At 46.5% G+C, this 8,358-nt stretch overlaps 1 pseudogene; it reads right to left on the bottom strand.

Moving 5' to 3' along the window:
* Positions 1-4,919: 4,919 nt before the first annotated feature.
* Positions 4,920-6,291, bottom strand: LOC103083155 (translocon-associated protein subunit gamma pseudogene; annotated as a pseudogene).
* Between the last annotated feature and the right edge of the window lie 2,067 nt (positions 6,292-8,358).

Raw genomic sequence — 8,358 nt, 5'->3', positions numbered from 1 at the left:
GGGGGGGGGGGGGACAAGGATTCCCCAAGACAGCACTGGCACATTGCCAGTTTCTATTCAACTTGTCACTCACTTCAGTCACTCATCTTATTTTCTGTTATGATAAACAACAATAACAGCTTACTCAGGGAGCATTTTCTAAAAGACAAGCATTTTCAGACACAGAGATTACATTTGACACTCACAACCATCTCACATGGGAAACAGCACATTTTAAAAATAAGGATACCGGGGCTCAGAGAGGTCAAGTGTCATGTCCAGGATCACAGCTAATTAGAGGAAGTGGAGTCAGCACCATCACCTCTTAGCCCTGCACCATCCTCACGTCTTTCCTTGTAAGGAGGGCGAGCATGGAATGAAGCCAAGTTTGATCTCTTGAGAGAAAGTGGTACTTTGTATCAATCATTCACACTTCAGTATGATGTATTTCCAGTCTGGTCCAGAGAGTAAAACAACAATAGGACACACTCACTGAAAAGTTGCAACAAAGGCTCCACCAAGGGGTGGAAGGGAAGGAGTGCAGTGAATATCAAAAAACAATGTCACCCAGTCTCAATTTCTCCCTCCTGGGAGGCTCAACTGTTGGAACCAAGCTTACAGAAGTTCAGGACAAGGCAGAAGGTGTCTGATGAAGACAGTCAAGTAATAATAATTATTGAGATCCTCCGGGTGCAGGGTCCTGTGCTGAGCACCTGGGAGGCTGTAGTAAAGAAGGCAAGGGTGCTTACGTTCCAGGATGGGGAGACGCAATAAGTAAGTACATGAATAAGAATGTGATAGGACTTCCCTGGCGGTCCAGTGGTTAAGACTCCGTGCTTCCAATGCAGGGGGTGCAGGTTCGATCCCTGGTCAGGGAACTAAGATCCCACATGCCCTCTGCAAAGAACGTGAAATAGGACAGGTGCTGTAAAGATGGCACGTCCTGATGAGATGAAGAGTTTCGAGAGTGGCAGGGTGGGGTTACTACTTTGGTTTTGGGAGTCAGGGAAGGCCTCTCCAAGAAGGTGACACTGGGGTAAAACTTGAACAAAGAAAAGGTACCAGGCTGGCCAAGATCTTCTTGATTGGAAGAACAAGATCAGGACCCAATCAATGCAAAAAAGTTTAAATGACAGCAGCAATAATAATAGTGGAATGGTAGTCAGCATTGCTAACCCTTATGTAGCACTTATTATGTGATAGGCACTGCTCTAAGTAATTTCCATATGTTACATCATGTCATACTCACCACAATGCTGTGAGATAGGTATTATCACAATCCTCATTTGACAGTGAGAAAAAATGAGGCAAAGAGAGTTTAAGTGTCTTAACCAAGAAGAGATAAGAAGCGGAAGAGAAAATTGCTGGGTGGTCAGTGGTCAGGTCCCTACGGTCCCAGCACTGAGTTTGAAGAGGCAAGATGGTCAAAGAACCCAGGGGTATTTGGCGGCCTTTTCCAGACTACTTGCGGTACCCCGACTTCTAACACCAAGCTCAATGCCAAGAGTCTAACGGAGCTGCAGCACTAAAGTGATCATGTCATCAGATGAGTGGGTGCAGCACCCAGCCCCCTCCCCTCCCAGAGTCCCCCACTTGGGAAGCGTTTGCAGCAGAGGGCTGAGTGGGAGGCCAGCTGCACACCGCCCACTGCTCCTCTCGTCTCCACTATAAATAACACAGTTAAGAAAAAGAAACCCACAAGCAGGGGCACTTTTATCGTTACACCCACTTTCTGGTCTGCTCACTCCATACAAGTGATGTGACATCTGAATTCAAAGTCAGGCGTGGTGAACCGAAGTGTGTCAGGAAACCAAATAGTTGGTGTCAAGAGATCCAGGTGGAAAGGAAGGGGTGTTGGCTCCTCTTAAAGACGCCATGCTCCTCTTCCTGCAAGACCTGACCTCGGCTAAAGCTGTCATTGGCCAAGTCAGAGCACCCCTCCCCTGCTCCCCTGACCCCTCTGTCTCCCTTTGTTGTTGTTCTGATAATTAATAGAGAACATGTCACATTACAGCATTGTAGGAGTTGGATAGATATTGGGGGAGGAAAAGGAAGAGAGGGGAGGGGAGGACACATCTGAGATGAAGGGGAAGAAAAAGGACGTAACCAAGCTTGCTCCCAAAGAACTCATAGTGATGGTGCAAATGGGCACATAAACATGTGATGACAACTCAATGTGGCACATGGTTTAGAACAGATCTGACCAAGATGTGGTGGCAGCCCTGAGGCAGCAACAACGTCTGCAAAAATGTCCTTTAATCTGAGCCTTGGAAGGTGAGTAGGAGTTTTCCAGGTAGAAACAGGCAGGAAAGGGCACTTCAGGCAGAGGAAAGAAATATGCACAAGCAAGACACAGAAAAGAGCCCATCGTCCACAGGGAGATAAGACTGGGATGCCCATCAAGGCTGCAGATATCACCATGCTGTATTCTTCCTCCAAAGTTGACACCTTAGAGCAACTGGTGGTATCCCACACCCATCCAGACACTAGGACTAGCCATTTCTGCCTTAGGACAGTTTTTAGCTTTGTTGTTGACTCTGGTCCCCAGTGCCACCACTGGCACCGAGGGTCATCCATCCATGGCCTCTTTGGTAGGTCTTTCTTATGACAACAGCCTGGTCTCCCTACTTCCTGATTCTCCTCACCCCCAACTTGTCCACTCTCAATGACCCCCTGTTTCTGAGCCAACTTTGGAGAAGTTTTGGAGTCTACCTAGGTAATGGTGATAAACCATCCAAGGAGGAGGATGTCACTTGCTTCAGCTAGAGCCCAGATTGCCCAGCAGAAGACGAGTTAGAAAGGAAGCTGACTTAGAAAGACCAGAGAACCAGGGAGCAGGACCACAGAGAGGCTAATGATAGAGGCAGGGTTCATTCACCCAACAATACAGTAGACTTTTGAGTCTGAGCCTCACCTCTCTGGATGCGGGGCAAAAGACAGCACAAAAAGAAGACACAGTGCCCACTGTCCCTGCCCTCCTGGAGCCTGGAGGAGACAGCCATTAATCCAATAACTACTCAAATAAAGGCAAAATCACAAATCATGATAAACAGTGTGAAGAATATTTAAAAGGAGCTCTGTGCGCTTACAACGGTGGTGAAGGCAGTCAAGGAAGACTTCAGGACAGGACATATGAGCCAAGATTTGAAGGGTGGGTTAACTAGGTAAAAGATGGAGAGAAGGAGTAGTTCTACTTACAAGCTAAGAAAGTTAGCCTAGGAGTAATATTATCTGGATTTGAATCATATCCCCACCGATGGTCAACTGGGGGCAAATTATTTCACCCTTGCATGTCTTGGTTGCCTTGACTGCAAAATGGAGATAGCAATTACCTTAGAGATTTGTTATAAAGATTCAATAAGACAAAGCGTTTACAGTAGATAGTACAGTACAGAGTAAGGACTTCATAAACAGTGGGAGTACCAGTAATAGTTACTGTGGTTGTAGTGATGATGATTAAAATGAGGCTGTTAGGATGATGGTAGTGGTGATGGTGGTGGTGATTATGGTGATAATCATGATATTGTTGATGGTCAGTATGAGAATGATGATGGTGATAATGATGTTAATGGCGTTGACAAGGATGATGATGACGTCTGCACTCACAGCAACAGGAACAACATATGTAAATACCCTCAGGCTGAAGGAGCCATGGGGGTAAGAGGTGCTAAAGAGAGGAGACAGGCATGTCTCTTAAGGCAGACAGAGCCAGACTCTGCAAATGCCCAGTTATAGACTCTAGACCCCAAGCTTCCTCAAAATGTAATCAAAGTGCTCTAAAAGTGCTATTACAGCAATGACTCAGATTCAGCTAAAATTTCTTGAGCTCCCTGCCTTGAAAGGTCCTGCCTTGGGAATTCCCTGGCGATCCAGTGGTTAGTACTCCATGCTTCCATTGCAGAGGGCCCTGGTCAGGGAACTAAGATCCAGCATGCCGCGTGGCGTGGCCAAAAAAAAAAAAAAAGTCCTGCCATTCTACCAACAGTACCAGCAGGGAAGCCAGTGTTAAGTGAGTACCTACTATGTGCTGGGCAATTACTCATGTGTTACTCTGAGCCTCATGACATTTACTAGGTGACTGGCCCCATGCTGAGCACAGATAATATGTTGAGAAGCAGGATACAGATAATTACGCTCATTTTACATAGAAGAAAATAAACAAGGCATAGAAAGTTTAATTAATTATCCAGGTTACACAGCTAATAAATAATAAAGACAGGGTTTCAACCCAGGCTCAAATGTCTCCCAGTTTAAGTCCTTTCTTCTCTGTACCACAATGACTTTTGGTGCTTAGTCAGAGGATGTGTAGACTTATAGAGTCAGAGCTGCAGGACCCAGGTCCCAGTCAGCAAAGGAGCTCTCTCCTGCTTCATCCCTAGAGGGGGCGGCTCCCCTGATGCCAGCAGAGTTCACAGAAAGTCCTCATAAAGTCCCACAATCCACAACTTGTAAGTCACTATTCATAAGAGATGACAAGAGGGGAAAAGGGTGTATGTGTTCATTGAGCCTCTACAAGATGGTAAGTGCTTTACAGACATTATTTCATGGAGGCCAATCCCATTCCTTACTCAGATATTACAGCCTCCTACTTATAAGATAAAGGAACTAAGACTCAGAGTGGTTGCAAATCTTGCCCAAGGTCACACAATGGAGGGTGTCATATTTAAATCCAGGACTGACTTGACTCCAAAGCCCAGTCTCTTTAGTCACTTTCTTTTTTTTCCCCCCTTTCAATTCATTTAATTTCAATAATCTGTCAAAAAAAAAAAGCCAATAAACAAATACTGAACTACATTTTGTTGGGTTTTTCAAACCCTCAAACTCCTGACTTATAAAAACAGCTTGTGTGTCTTCCACCCTGACCACCCTGCTACTTTTCCATATACCACAGGCCACCCATAGATACAAAGCCAGGGCAGCCGGGGGGAAGCTGACGTGGTCTACTTGGAGCCAGAAGACAGGAGGGCGATGAGGCCCGAGGAAGCACTTATGGACAAAATGTAGTTTACTGTGGGGCTGAAGTTCTTCAGTATAAAGAAGGAAACAACAATGACCAAGACCAGAAATAGGGTGTTATTATTATAGAGGATGGAAAATGTTACAGCTTCATAATCAGCAACTTCATTCTTCTTCCACAAGATTCTTTCATCTTTTTCCTCCCGAGACATCTTTCTATTACCAGCTTCAGAAAGTTTTCGAGCCACTTCTTTGGAAACAGCATCCTCCCTCTTCTGTGCTACTTTGTGCTTGAGAACAAATTTCACGTTTTTGTATACAAAGGCTACCAAATAAGTGCTTACTAGGGTCATCACACTATACAGAACAGCAGACTGAATAAGATCCATATGCCATATTCGCCAATATAGCCAGATGGGGATGGCAGACACAATGAAGGCGTTCCCAAAGAAGTGCACCAAAGACTTGGCCAAGAGGTTGTGGCTGAAATCCTGCAGGAGCAGGTCCTCCTCGGACTGCTGCTTGGAGCCACCCTTGGGAGCCGTGGTGGAACCGCAGCCACCAGACAGGAGGGCCGAGTCAGGCGCCGAGCTGGGCAGAGGCCTCTGGCACCAGCCCTGTGGCCACCGTATCTGCTAACAACCCCTCTTTAGCCACTTTCTCCCAATTGTTCTTTTGTGATGCAACACACACAAACACACACACACAGCCAAACACAGCCATGGACACAAACAGATTTTACCCCAACTCTGAATGCATCAAAATGTGTATAAATTCATAATGCTTTTAAAAATGCCCTACCTCTGAGACCAGAGGAGGAAGAATGAAGGAGATTTCTGCCTGCTTTCCTTATGTGTTTAGGCTGCAGCAGAGCTTTTAGATATTTCCAAGCACTTGGCCTCCTTGCTCTGGGAAGGATAATAGACTATCCAGCTGAGGTTTCATGGTTGAGGCTTTAGACACTGGAAAACAGACTTTCCGTGGCTATTTATTCACCTATAGTGTCCTCAGCTGCTCCAGGAACTGAAGTTACCATAGATGCCCAGGCAGGGACTGAGCAGAGATGCTGGATACACATTTGGGTCCGTTCATTACATATTTGCGTATGTGACTTTCCAGAGACAATGCTTAAAAGAGAGTTACAACTGCAGACTCTTCCTTTCTAGCTATGCCCTGAGCAGTTCATTTAATCTTTTTATGCTTTGTTTTACCATCTGGGAAAGGGAATAACAGCATTATCACCAATCTTATCTTCGTCAGCTATTACTGTGATGATCTGGGCTAACAAACAACACCCAAATCTCAGTGGTTTACCTCGACAAGCATTTCTTTCTCACTCACAGCACTGTAGGTCATCTGGGGCAGCTCTGCTTCAGGCTGTAGATTGAGTTCAGGTCTTTTTCATTTTAGGATGAAAGGAAGCAGGTATCTGGGGCGTGGTCTTTCCGTGATTAATCACAGGAGTGTAAGAGGGCTGGCCAAATCACTTGAGCACATTTCAAAGTTTTGGTTGGGATCCACTCACATCCCAATAGCCAAAATCAATCACATGGCCAGGTATAAAGTCAGTCTGGGGGATGGAAAGAGTGGGGAGGTGTTCCAGTTACCAGCAGTGTGTAACACTTTATTTCAAAACTTAGCAGCCCACACCAGCCATTTTATTTCACTTGTGACTTTACTGGTCAGGAGTTTGGGGAGGGCTTAGCTGGACTCTCTCCAGGGGCTGTAGTCAGGTGGCAGCTGAGGCTGCAGTCATCTGAAGGCTCAGCCGGGCTGGACATCCAGGATAGCTCCCTCACATGGCTGGCACATAATGCTGGTAGTCATCTGGGCTGGACCAAAGTGCCCACATGTAGCCTCCCCAGCATGGACGTCTCAGGGTAGTTGGATTCCTCATGTGATGCCTGGCTTCCCCCAGCTACATGTCCCAAGAGACCAGGTGGAAGCTGCATGGCTTTCTCTGACTTATCCTCCAAAGTTATGCAGCATCAATTCCACTGCATTGTACTGGTTACAAATAAGTCACTAAAAACAGCCTAGGTTCAAGGGCAGGGGACATAGACCCCCACCTCTCAATGGGAAGAGTGTCAAAGAATTTGCAAGCACAGTTTTAAACCATCACAAGAGGCACCAGAGGAAGAAAAATGAATAAATATTATCCACATATCCCCCCCCATAAAAGTTGTGATAATACTTGTAAAGCGTTTAGCACAGTGTGTGGTACAGAGCAAGCACTAAATAAATAAATGGTAGTCACACAGGGGCTTCCCTGGTGGTGCAGTGGTTAAGATCTCACGCTCCCAAGGCAGGGGGCCCAGGATCAATCCCTGGTCAGGGAAGTAGATCCCACTGCCTCAACTAAGAGTTCGCATGCCACAACTAAGGAGCCCGCCTGCCACAACTAAGGAGCACATGTGCCACAGCTAAGACCCGATGCAACCAAATAAATAAATAAAATATTTTAAAAACTAAATAAAGGAGAAAAAAAAAGAATTCATTTAGGAAAAAAATGGTAGCCACACAAATCACAGAGTCACTGGGCTGAGATTTCAGATGCCCCCCTACCTTGCTGTTAACTTGGTTGAGCTAACTAGACTACCGTGATGAGGCCAAAAGGTCAAAAGATGGTGATGGGGCTACCGTTTGCAGTTCCCCTGCAACATGCCAAGTACCCCGCTAGGCAGTTTCCATGCAGGATCTTATTTAATCTCCACAAGAAGCTTGTGAGGCTGTGTTGTTGCTGTTATCCGTGTAGTCTGAAAACTCTCATATCCTCCCATCATCTTAAAAAATGTTGTAAACATGCCACTGTGGGTGTACTTGGGAGAGCAGTCAAGCATCCCTCCTTTTATCCCTCCCCTCTGCACCCCTCCCCAGTTTAATGGTCCACACAACCAGAAAGCCTGTGCAATTTGTTCATCCCTCTATCCCAGCACTAACCCTACTGGATATCACTTTGGGCCCACTCTCATGTCACTGAGAGGTCCTTGGAGACAAGGACTGTGTCTGATCTATTTCTGGACCCTGTGCCCAGCGCAGGACTACCCCAGAGGAACATGGCCATCTCTCATGTTTCCTCCAGCTGCACTCACCATCCTTCCTCTACCTGTATGGACCACATCAACAGGCTCCCTTGTCCTCTGGTCAGACTTGACCAGCAGGGAGTCCTGGCAGGGGATCAGAGGAAGAAAGAAGAGTGCATTCAGGGTACTGATTCTCCCCAGCTGCCTCTCTGCAAACTTGCCTAGGTCTGGCTGTGTCTCTCAGCCAAGGGACCCAGCTTCTGATCCCCAGCTGTCTCTCCACGACTCCCTCCACCCACCTCCAGTATCTGGCACTTCCTCCTGCCCCTTCCCTTTAGACCTGGGGAAAGGAGCACTGTTACTAGCCCCAGGTAATGGTCTACCCCTTACGATTTCCCTA

This window comes from Lipotes vexillifer, unplaced genomic scaffold (assembly GCF_000442215.2).
Source record: "Lipotes vexillifer unplaced genomic scaffold, Lipotes_vexillifer_v1.1 scaffold53, whole genome shotgun sequence".
Classification (NCBI taxonomy): domain Eukaryota; kingdom Metazoa; phylum Chordata; class Mammalia; order Artiodactyla; family Lipotidae; genus Lipotes; species Lipotes vexillifer.
This window is presented reverse-complemented; position numbering and strand designations above follow the sequence as displayed.